We start from the raw sequence: 12,677 nt of genomic DNA on the forward strand, positions 1-12,677 counted from the left end.
CCTGCTGTTAATGTAAATGTTATAAAATAACTTTTTTTAGAATTTGGAAATTTACTAATAAAAATGGATTGATTGATAAATTGATTGAGTCACTGAACATCTGAGTTGAGCTGCTGATCTGAGAGTGTCTGACTTCCGTCCATCTTATCCTGTTCAGGGTCGATGGGGGGCTGGAGCCTATCCCAGCTGTCATTGGGTGAGAGGCGGGGTTACACCAGGTCACCAGTCAATCACAGGGCTGACACATAGAGACAGGCAACCTTTCACACTCACACTTAGACATACGGGCAATTTAGAGTCACCAGAGAACCTAACGAGCATGTCTTAGGTTCAGCCGGAGTACCCGGTGGAAACCCACGCATGCACAGGGAGAACATGCAAACTGCACACAGAAAGGCCCCCTACGTTCAAACCGGGATTTGAACCAGGAAAACTTCTTGCTGTGAGGCGACAGCGCTAACTGATTTCAGGACAAACACACAAATAACCATTCGATCAATCGATCAAATGTTATTTTATAAAGCACCAGATTATAACAAAAGTTATTTTGGCCCACTTTACATATTAAGCAGGTCTGGACCGTATTCTTTGTTATATCATAACACAATACAAAGTATACATTTGGTTTATAAAACTATTGTTTTGTCAAATCCTTCCAAAAAAATAGCACAAAAGTATGTGAGTAAGTGCTTAGACAGTGACAGCAAAGCAAATGTATTAAACATAATATGTATAAATGTGTCACGATGAGTCTTCACCTAAAACAAATTGTAAACAGGCAGAGAGACGCATGATAGTCAGGTCTGAAACTCTGTGACTGACGGTGTGCTCAGTGTTGCCAGATCAGGTTGGTAGTTTCCAGCCCAATTACAACTGAAAACAATTCAATCAATACAGCCCAAATCATAGCCTTGCCAGAAACCCATGTAAAACCGTAAAACCATTACACACACATAGAGAACAGGCCATAAGCACTCAAAGCTTCATGTCAGCATCAAGTAAGCAAAGATAAAATGTTACATGCATATGATATCGCAGCCCAGAAAGAGTTTAGTTAGACAAACAAATACAGAAATTGGTGTTGGCGAAACCACGATAAAGTTATCGAACACTGACGTGAAATGTGACATCAAAACATCAAAATCCATTCTTCAAAAACAATAAGGATTAATGATGAATGAAACTGCCAAAATCAAGCATGAATAAATAAAAAATATTAAAAAATAAGGCATTATTTAAGCATTAATTGAATAATTAGAATCTAACTCTAACTTATGTCAATAAAATGGGTAAAGTTAGTGGAAACCATGAAATCTTTGTTTTTGACCATAATATGACAGCTTGTTTGGTGTTCAGTACCCCGCCGAATGTTGACAGAAGCAGCCCAAAATTCATCTACCAGCCCAACGGTATTTTCCCCAGGCCAAGGTAAACCTGCCCAATCTGGTAACCCTGGGTGTGCTGCTGTTCAGCCCTGATAATGTCTGCTTAATCTTTCTGAAGTGTCTTTATACTCAACCACCACAGAGGGGCACCATGCATTAAACTTCCTCTCTCTGTCAGCGCTTCAGGTATGCACAGACAACAGGCAGGCAGTTAGTGATGACTTCATGGACTGTTATTAATTATGTTGGTTTCAAACCGAGTGAATAAAATCTAGGCTCAGTGTTAAAGCAGCTCATGACCAGGATTTGTTTGAGTGTTGCACCTTCAGGTTAAGGTCCGTAAAGACAACAGGCAGTTCTATAATTACTGTATGATGTTGGATTGTTTTTAAATATGTAGGACGGATAAAGTTAATACAATCTCAACGATAAAGAACAAACAAAGTCATCTGCTGATCGTTTATCATGCATTGTACTTGTTTTAATTTCTGCAGTGTGATTCCGAGAGCAGCACAAAGGTGTCGGGTATGTCTGGTTTTTACACCTGCAGGTTGGACAGGTGAGACATTTTCAGTCATTGTTTTAAAGGGACATATTTGATGCCCATTATGTTTCTGAGACAGCTTCACTATCAGATCGCTGAAATCAACAAACAGCCAAATACCCAAAAACCAGCCAAACCTGATTTCCTTGTTACCCCCCACCCCACAGTCTGGCCGCTGGGTGATGACAGACAGTCATTGTGCTAAGAACAGCTCACTACCTTCGCAGCCATTTATTCATAAGGTTAATTTATATATGAACATTAAGTTTTTACAGTCAAAGAACTGACAAATAAAAAGTCCAGCATTATTTGAAATCACCGGCCGTCCCCGACCTCTAACCCAAGCCAACTTTCTGTCCGTCTGCTTCGTCACTCACAACAGTTTATCTGAGCATAGATGTTGCTGCAGATGAGTTTCCATTATAGTTACTTGAAAGCTTAGTGCGTGTCATGCAGACGCTGAAGGGAACCTTGAGTGAGGGCTTTGACTAAGCGTCTGTATTTAAAAACTCGGGACTGAGAACAGGCTGGCATCTTTATTCAGTTGGGAAACTGATCCACGGGACTGATGGAGCAGGTCCTGAAACAGAGCAGACCTTGTCGACCTACTGTTTCATGTCTTAGGAGGTACAGCTCAAAACATCACCTCTTTAACACTCTTAACTGTGCAGCTGAAAGAGAGCGAGTTCCAAGAAATTAATAATTATCTAAAGACAGCACCAGCTCTCCACTCATAAGGTGCAACTACGAGGAAAGGTATTCCCTTTTTCTGTCCACAAATACTCAAAGACAACACAACCCCAGGTCCAGTGAACTGTGACTCATCATCTGTGGAGATACTTTTAGTTCATGAACAAACTGCTAATGATTCACAAGTTGCTGATTTGCATGCAGGGTGAAGGGATTTTCCCTCGCGTTCTCAGGAAGTACTCTGCATTTGTTTAAACATGAGTTCACCGAGTTCCGCCAAGGCACAGACACATCAACAAATCAAAGACAGTGTTCAGAGCTCTCCAGGGGGTGTGGGGGTTACCTCCTAAACCCTGGCAGCAATTATAACTGAAAATTAAGACACAACACGCTCAACTCACAGATAAACCTAAAGGACTGGGTGCTGAATCCACAAAATATCGCTGCTAAAAAACGGAAACTAGGTCAGCACTCCAATTTATACTTTTATTGCCACGCAAACGTTTCGGGCAAGACGCCCTTCTTCAGCGTGTGTTCTGGCAATTACACAAACAATAAAGTGAAAAATAAAATGCAGCAAACACAACAGTAAATAATATATACTTCATAGAAAACAGGCAAATGAAATCTCCTCATTTGTTCTATTTTTTATGTTAAATTTTTTAATTTTGGTATACTGAGTATGATACAGTATGAAATGTTGATGATGATGATGATGATGATAAAAGCTTGGGGCTCCCCCCATTTGAATTTGTTTGAATGTTGCACGGACTATGGTCATTTATAATTAAACCCACCTGTGCATATTGTTTGTGTAATTGCCAGACTACATGCTGAAGAAGGGCGTCTTGCCCGAAACGTTTGTGTGGTAATAAAATGATAAATTGGAGTGCTGTCCTAGTTTCATTTTTTATCAGCAATTATAAGTGGACATAATCAGTGCTGCATGGTTCAATATATTAAGCTGAAACTCTCCCGAGTAACACATTAGGTCTATTACCTTAAACAGTCATTCCCATCTTATACAGCTCTAATGCAATGGAAGTCACTAATGGCGCAATGCCTGCGAGCCAGAACAGGCAGTCAACTCAAGCCCCACTGTTATACACGTCTCATTCCAAACAATCAACCAACAAACACCCCAACCAAGACAGCGTTCTGAAAGTAGCAACATTATAAATATGAAGTTTCTCTCTCTCTCTTTTGCTGCATCCCTGTAAGCAAAGTTTTCATTTTCTACTAACAGGTTGAAGAAATGTTGAAGTCCATCATTGTTGTAATTAGATGTCAGCTTGTTAACGAGTTGCATAAATTAACCCTAATCCCCCCGTCACCCTCCAGCAAATCAGAATCCAGTATTTACCCAGACCATGGGCCTGTTGGAAACAGAAAAGTAAGACCTGTGGCACATCAGCGCTTTCTTATTTTTTCTAGAATTTAGATCATGCTCACCCCAACATCACTCCACCATTCATCTTTTAAATATTACAGAAAATCAGATTGTGTAACTTCTGCTTCACAGTCTAAGAAAACAAACAAACTGGTGTACCCTCGAATATGTGTTTCTGTCTCCCGTTGGATCCAGATTCTGTAAAATCATACAAAGTTGACTGTTTGCTGGAAAGTAATGTTATGCTAAATTACTGGATACTTTGACCTAACCCAAAGTGTTTGTGATTAACCAGCACTAAAGTGCAGATCAGATACGTTTTTACACATTTGTACCATTATTATTGGTGTTGTAACCATAAGTATTATCTCTTGTTGTTGTTGTTGTAACAAGAGCATGTGTTGTTGCTGCTCTGTTTGCCTGTCTCTATCCTTCATCTCCCTCTTTCTCATTTTTTGGCCCATCCAGTCGAGGCAGATGTTTGTTCAACATGAGTCTGGTTCTTCTCGAGGTTTTTGCCTGTTAAAGGAAGTTTTTCTGCCACTGTGCCAAATGTTGCTCCTCATGGTGATTCATGTTGGGCCTCTCTCTAAATAACATAACAAAGAGTACGGTCCAGACCTGCTCTGTCTGTAAAGTGTCTTGAGATAACTTTGGTTATGATTTGGAGCTATACAAATAAAATTTGATTGATTGAATTTGCTAGATACGTCCTAATAAAGAACTAATGTGGTTAGTAAGACACCCTCTCACACATTAAAACACATTCTGGTGACACTTGCCAAGAGTTCAGTCTCAGTTTTCACACCTGGGTCTGTGGTGATACCGGCTCCTTTCAGGTTTCTCCTCCTCCTCCTGCTCCACACTGTCGTTCTCGTAATCTTACCTTCCTCAGACAGTCCAGTGGGAATCACAGAGATGAAAGATGAGATCTGTTTCTAAAATGCTGCATCAAAATCTAACCCTGCCCCTGAAAGCACACCAACAACACCAACAACAATAGTGGAACACCAACAATTGCCTGTGGGCTCCACAAAGTGCAGGGCAGCCATAGTTATCTGGGAATGTGTTATATAATACACTTTGCTGTGAGAAAACAGTGTGTGTTTCTTTGTCTGTGCGTGTGTGTGTGTGTGTGTGTGTGTGTGTGTGTGTGTGTGTGTGTGTGTGTGTGTGTGTGTGTGTGTGTGTTCTATGAGCTCTAACAGAATTATGTGAGCTGTTTTAAAGTTCTATGAGCTCTAACAGAAGTATGTGAACTGTTTTAAAGTTGTGTGAGCTTTTTAACAGAATTATGTGAGCTCTTTTAAAGTTGTGTGAGCTCTAACAGAATTATGTGAGCTCTTTTAAAGTTGTGTGAGCTCTAATATAATTATGTGAGCTCTTTTGAAGTTGTGTGAGCTCTAATATAATTATGTGAGCTCTTTTGAAGTTGTGTGAGCTCTAATATAATTATGTGAGCTCTTTTGAAGTTGTGTGAGCTCTAACAGAATTATGTGAGCTCTTTTAAAGTTGTGTGAGCTCTAATATAATTATGTGAGCTCTTTTGAAGTTGTGTGAGCTCTAACAGAATTATGTGAGCTCTTTTAAAGTTGTGTGAGCTCTAACAGAATTATGTGAGCTGTTTTAAAGTTCTATGAGCTCTAACAGAATTATGTGAGCTGTTTTAAAGTTGTCTGAGCTCTAACAGAATAATGTGAGCTGTTTTAAAGTTCTGTGAGCTCTAACAGAAGTATGTGAGCAGTTTTAAAGTTGTGTGAGCTTTTTAACAGAATTATGTGAGCTCTTTTGAAGTTGTGTGAGCTCTAACAGAATAATGTGAGCTGTTTTAAAGTTGTGTGAGCTCTAATAGAGTTATGTGAGCTCTTTTAAAGTTGTGTGAGCTCTAACAGAATAATGTGAGCTCTTTTAAAGTTGTGTGAGCTCTAAGAGAATAATGTGAGCTCTTTTAAAGTTGTGTGAGCTCTAACAGAATAATGTGAGCTCTTTTAAAGTTGTGTGAGCTCTAACAGAATAATGTGAGCTGTTTAAAGTTGTGTGAGCTCTTTAACAGAATTATGTGAGCTGTTTTAAAGCTCTTTAACATTCACGTGTGCGTAGATGAAAGTACTCTCTGTCAAGACGTCAGTCAGTGTTGGAACTCAGTGGTTGGCCAGGCTAGTCCCACTATTGTTCACATCTGGTAAACTGACACTTGAATCACCTTTTGTCTTCTCATAATGGTTCAATTGTGTTCATGTGACTGGTTCAGTTGCTTCAGATGATATGTGATAGCGTTTGTTGTACACATAATGATGTAATGGACAGGAAAGAATTCTTTTGTCTCGCTCGAGCATTGTTAACTGCTGAAAGGTTCGGCTTCTTGATGAATGTTGCAGTAAATGTCAGTACACACTCATGTCAACATGGTCTTTGACAAAGATTTCAACTCATCTGTCTTTAATAAATTCCACTGAGTGCTTTAAACTGATGTTGACATTTCAGACGTGCTGGGGGGGCTGTTGAGTCAGCTGAACACTGTCATCCTCCATCACCTCCTGTTTTCTCCTTTTCATTTCTATATATTTTGTTTACAAGTATGCTGTGGCAGTTTGTGTAAACCTTTCCTGTCAGTAAACGATTCGGTTTCTTTTAACATATTCATTTTACACTCAGAACTCGGTTCTTCGTTTTTTTTTAATTATAAAACAAACCAAAAACATCTCTTATTTAGATCTGAACTTATGGAAATCACAAATGTGTTTTGGTCCACACTTATGCGTTGGTTAGATCTACAAATAAACACCAAAACAGCGTAATATTTTCTTATGGAGAACTGAATCCTGACATCAGGCGCTGCCCTGGAGCTCTGTCAGTCAACATATTTAAACAAATCCAATCGACAATTTTATACATTTGTAACACTCCAGTCTCCAGTCAGGTGATTTTCATCACCTGAATTATACTGTACCTGTATTATACAGTTTGAATACCTAAACAGTTTTTTTACCTGAGCAGTCGTACTACCTGAAAAGTGTTTTACCTGAACAGTTTTTGCCTTCGCAGATGTATAATTTTAAGTTTGAAATATTATGATTTGTGATTATCATACTAAATAACACGACAATCATACATGACTTCATACATTCTATAATATATATTATTATACATCATCTTACAACACAGTCATACATTATAAATAATATGAATATTATACATAATTATTTGGGCTGTCGATTTATTTTTTAAAAATCACTGATTAATCGCACAATTTGCTGTGATTAATCACGATTAATCACTTTTTTTCTTCCATAAGACTGAAGCTTGTAATAATGGATATTTAAATGTTAAATTGTGAAATCAATGCAGAATCAGCACAAAAGAGGTATACTTAAGTTCAAATACTATTGTTTAATAGCATCTTTTTAACTTTAAACACAGATTCTCTCCTGTGAACCACAGATTTCCAATAGAACCCTCAAGGCCATCAAAACTGACAGCTTGAAAGGCATATTTCTTATATGTACTAAAAGAAATAATAACAAAACCGAGGCCTGTAAGTGCCAGTTGAATTTCAAAACCATCATTGTCCTGATCCATCTTTAGCCAGGATGTCGTTGGCCGCTGTCCTCTTCCTGCCCGCTGCCCCAGACTAGCCCCGCCTGCCCCTGACTGCCTGCGCAGTGCTGCTGTGCGCGGGACAAGAAAGCTTGATCCATTGTTTCCATTTAGAGTCCTTGCTCTGCTGATAACAGGTGACAGTGGAGATCATGTGTGTCGTGTTGGAGACACTCCTTGGCTTTGACCCCTTCAACCTCACGCTTCTGCCAGGAAATCTTTACTGTTCTGACTTTATGACTATACCGAAAACAGTAAACTGACTTTATGGCTGTGATTCTGTAAACTGGAAGCTGTTCAGTGACGACAGAGTTGACCTTGAAAACACTCTGTTATCAACCAGGCAAAAGGCCGTGATGACGGGCCCTAGATGACAAGAGGCCCTGGTTTACCTGGCCCTGGTCTGATGTTGTGTTATAAATTATCTAATCATTTAAGAGTTGTCTGGCAATAAACCGCTGATTACAAATTCAACTAAAGGGTTGAGCAGTAGAAAGTGGGTCTTTTAATTTTTACCTACTGTATAAAAAAAATGATTACACATAGACAGGTTTCTGTCTTTCACCCAAGTCATGTTTGTGACTTCCTGACATAAACGTGCAATGTTTATTGTCTTTGAGATCTGGTTTGGTCTCCAGCAGCTGCTCGGAAAAATATCTAATCAAAAAAACTAGTCCAGGCATTTGTTACTTCTAGGCTGGATTATTGTTTGTTTTGTTTTGTTTTGATCAGGCTGCTCTGATAAGTCTCTAAAGACTCTTCAGGTGTTACAAAATGCTGCAGCACATGTACTGACAAGACCTAGGAAAGGAGATCACATCTCTCCTGTATTAGCCTCTCTGCACTGGCTTCCTGTGAAATCTAGAATAGAATTTAAAATCCTTCTTCTCACCTGACTCTTCATCACTTTGTTGACAGCAAACTTTGTTGATGAAAGTGATGAAGAGTCAGGAGTCAAGGTTCTCAGCTGACTCTTCATCACTTTGTTCCGGTTCTCAGCTGACTCTTCATCACTTTGTTTTGGTTCTCAGCTGACTCTTCATCACTTTGTTTTGGTTCTCAGCTGACTCTTCATCACTTTGTTTTGGTTCTCAGCTTACTCTTCATCACTTTGTTCCGGTTCTCAGCTGACTCTTCATCACTTTGTTTTGGTTCTCAGCTGACTCTTCATCACTTTGTTCCGGTTCTCAGCTGACTCTTCATCACTTTGTTTTGGTTCTCAGCTGACTCTTCATCACTTTGTTCCGGTTCTCAGCTGACTCTTCATCACTTTGTTTTGGTTCTCAGCTGACTCTTCATCACTTTGTTCCGGTTCTCAGCTGACTCTTCATCACTTTGTTTTGGTTCTCAGCTGACTCTTCATCACTTTGTTCCAGTTCTCAGCTGACTCTTCATCACTTTGTTTTGGTTCTCAGCTGACTCTTCATCACTTTGTTCCAGTTCTCAGCTGACTCTTCGTCACTTTGTTTTGGTTCTCAGCTGACTCTTCATCACTTTGTTCCAGTTCTCAGCTGACTCTTCGTCACTTTGTTTTGGTTCTCAGCTGACTCTTCATCACTTTGTTCCAGTTCTCAGCTGACTCTTCGTCACTTTGTTCCAGTTCTCAGCTGACTCTTCGTCACTTTGTTCCAGTTCTCAGCTGACTCTTTATCACTTTGTTCCGGTTCTTAGTTGTGTTTTTGGTGTCTCTGTTGCTTCATTTCGTTCATCCATCCATCCATCCATTATCTATACTGCTTATCCTGTTCAGGGTCGCGGGGGGCTGGAGCCTATCCCAGCTGTCATTGGGCGAAGGGCGGGTTACACCCTGGACTGGTCGCCAGTCAATCACAGGGCTGACACATAGAGACAGACAACCTTTCGCACTCACACCTACACCTATGGGCAATTTAGTGTCACCAATTAACTTTACAAGCATGTCTTTGGACTGTGGGAGGAAGCCGGAGACCCCGGAGGGAACCCATGCATTCACGAGGAGAACATGCAAACTCCGCATAAAAGGCCCCCCTTGTTTGAACCCGTGACTTTCTAGCTGTGAGGCAACAGCGCTAACCACTGCACCCCTGTGCAGCCCCTTCATTTCGTTCATGCAGAGGTAAAATGCATCTGAACTTTGGCTGGCCGATCTCCGTTACAGAAATCAGAGGTGTCGAACTGTTACTTGAGTACATTAAGATTGTATTCATGTTTCCTGCTGCAGGAAGTTTAGGGTTAGGGGAGACTGTACCTAATATACTACAGACACTTTTAGTTGTATTATGTAAAGTTTACATAGCTGCAAATTTAATTTTATACAGTGGATTTATTTCCGGATGCATGTTAAAAACGTGTGTGTGTGTGTGTGTGTGTGTGTGTGCGTTTATAGATGACTGTGTTCAACAAAATGAAAGTATAAGAGGTCAGTTTAATGAGTAACTGTGGGCGTAATGACTGTGTGTGTGTGTGTGTGTGTGTGTGTGTGTGTGTGCGTGTGTGTGAGTGTTAGTTCAGTAACAATCTGCTCCTCCCTGTGTGGTATTATTCCTGGCACACACCGAAACGTTTCCAGTAAACTACGTGCTTCACACTCATTCTGGCTCGTGGCCAAACCTACCTGTTTAACAGGTATGTTGACCTAGAAGGAGGAGTGTGTTTTGTGTGTTTTGGCCGCGCTCTTCAGGTATCAGTGTTTCAGGATTAAATCTGGGTTTTGTCAGCATTCTCAAACTTAGATCATTAATGTCGGTATGATTAATAGATTCTTGAATCATTAACTAAATTTGTATATCATTTATAATGTGCTGATAGCACACTTGAATCCTATCAAATCATTACTGCTTAGCTTCAACGATCTCAGTTCTTTAGAAACAAAGTTAAAAGTGATTTGACACTGCAGTGAAACACTAAATCACGATGTCAGTGTTTAATGTTCTATAGCTTTAGTAACCCAGAGGACAACCTGAGTACTGCAGTATCCTAAATAACCTGGTTAACTCAAACAGGCCCATATGTGAAGAGTGGAAAAGGCTCTGCTTCTTCTACACTTCGTATTATGCAGTTGTATGTTTTGACAGTGCACAGGTCTACAGAGTTTAGTTTTGACAGTGCACAGGTTTACAGAGTTTAGTTTTGACAGTGCACAGGTTTACAGAGTTTAGTTTTGACAGTGCACAGGTTTACAGAGTTTAGTTTTACAGCGCACAGGTCTACAGAGTACACACCCTCCACAGACAGAGTTGAGGACACACAGGCTCAACACTCTGGTCCTTGATGTTTACATCCTGTGAGTATTTAATCACTGACTGATTTTATGTGAACAGATAACTAATGTTTTTTTAAGGTGTAGGACTGATTAAGAAAAAAACAAAAGATAAAAACTGCAGTGTTTGACTTTCAGTCCTTAAATGGGTCAAGTTTCAAACAAACACTTCTTATAACTCAAGAGCAAAACTTACTATCATCAACCCTTGTTTGCCTTCTCTGGTGACCCAGCTTTCAAAGCCAACACCGCTGGACTTCATCTGTCCTGTCAGACAAACCAGTAAAAGATGTGAGTTCGATTGTCTCTCTGGCCCTTTTTACACTGCGGTTCAACCTCAACGCCGTAACGAAGGTCCGCCGTCATAACGCCTTTGCCATTTTACATTGGAACAAGCAACCACGCGAAACATGCGTGAGGTGTAAACAAACAGCGCGTGCTTCAAATACACACACACGGTGCTCTTCAGACGTGAGACGTCGTTTCGCCTCTGTTACTACCTCCTTAACATTACTTATGAAGGGGGAGTAAACATAACTGGTCCTCAACAGAGCCAAACTTATTCAGTCAGGTGAGTCCTTTTAGACACAAGAGCTGAACTGCACTCACCATCAGGTTTCAATACCATCCCAGTGAACTTAAACTCAACCCTAACCCCCCGCAGCAATAAAGTACTGAGCCAGAGTAAAGTAAACCAGTAGCATAAACCAGTAAACTAGTAGCACAAACCAGAAGCATGAACTAGTGTTGTGACCAAGTCATCTTTGCTCAAGTCTCGAGTCATTTGGTCCAAGTCTCAAACAAGTCTCAAGTCATTTTGTCTTGGGAAACTCAAGTCAAGTCAAGTCAAGTCACATGTTATGTCAAGTCAAGTCCCGAGTCAAGTCATTTTTTTACCAACCAACATACAGCACTCTTACCTGTGGTATCCGGTCTTTGCAAAGAGAAAAGACAAAGTATTAGTAGCTTGTCTAATAATGATATTTTTGGCCAATTTATATAACTTGTTCAAAAGTATGACAATGAATTGTATCTGTATTATCTTGGCACAGACGCAGCCATGATGATGGTCTGGTCTGAGACCGTATGGAGTAGTAACGGGTACGACTGATGAGGCTTCTATTTGGGGCTTTGATGTTGCGTGTTGCCATATGGAGGAGTTTGACTGCCAGCCAGTCATCCAATCATGACAATCACATACCAGGGAGCTTTTTGAGTCGTCCAATCATGATTCCCAGATTGTGCTGCATACATACTTGATAGTTAGACAGAAACTTGACATTGAATTGACTTGAATTTTACAAAATTCAAACTTATGAACACACTCAAGTCATCCGAGTCATGATGCCTCAAGTCAAGTCGAGTCTCAAGTCATCAGAACAGTGACTCGAGTCGGCTCGAGTCCAAGTCACCAAGTCCACATCTCTGGCATGAACCGGTAAACCATTAGCATAAAGCGGTTTTCTTGTACTTTTTGCTGAAGTTTAAGTGATTACTTTCGGACTGAATGAGCAGATGTGTGTCATTTTTTTCTAACTTTGTTTATATTGGTGTGTTTACTTGGTGACGGCCTGTTTATGTGCAGTTCTCTGTTTCTGTCTTTGCTCTTTGACATAAACATTAAAATCTTTAATCTTTATTTTTCAAGTAATATGAAATATGAAAACACTGACTGGCATGATTCTGATGCATAATGACTACGACTCAAAAGACGGTAAAATAAAACTCAAAAGACAGTTAAAAAAAGGTGAGTGGCAGGAACCGCTTTATGATAATAAATCATATGTGACTTCCCGAGGTGAGACCAGGCACCTACAGATCATTTGTTTTCAC

The sequence above is a fragment of the Semicossyphus pulcher genome, unplaced genomic scaffold (genome assembly GCF_022749685.1).
Source record: "Semicossyphus pulcher isolate SPU_LCO1_2020_fin unplaced genomic scaffold, fSemPul1.0.p SCAF_3, whole genome shotgun sequence".
Lineage (NCBI taxonomy): Eukaryota > Metazoa > Chordata > Actinopteri > Labriformes > Labridae > Semicossyphus > Semicossyphus pulcher.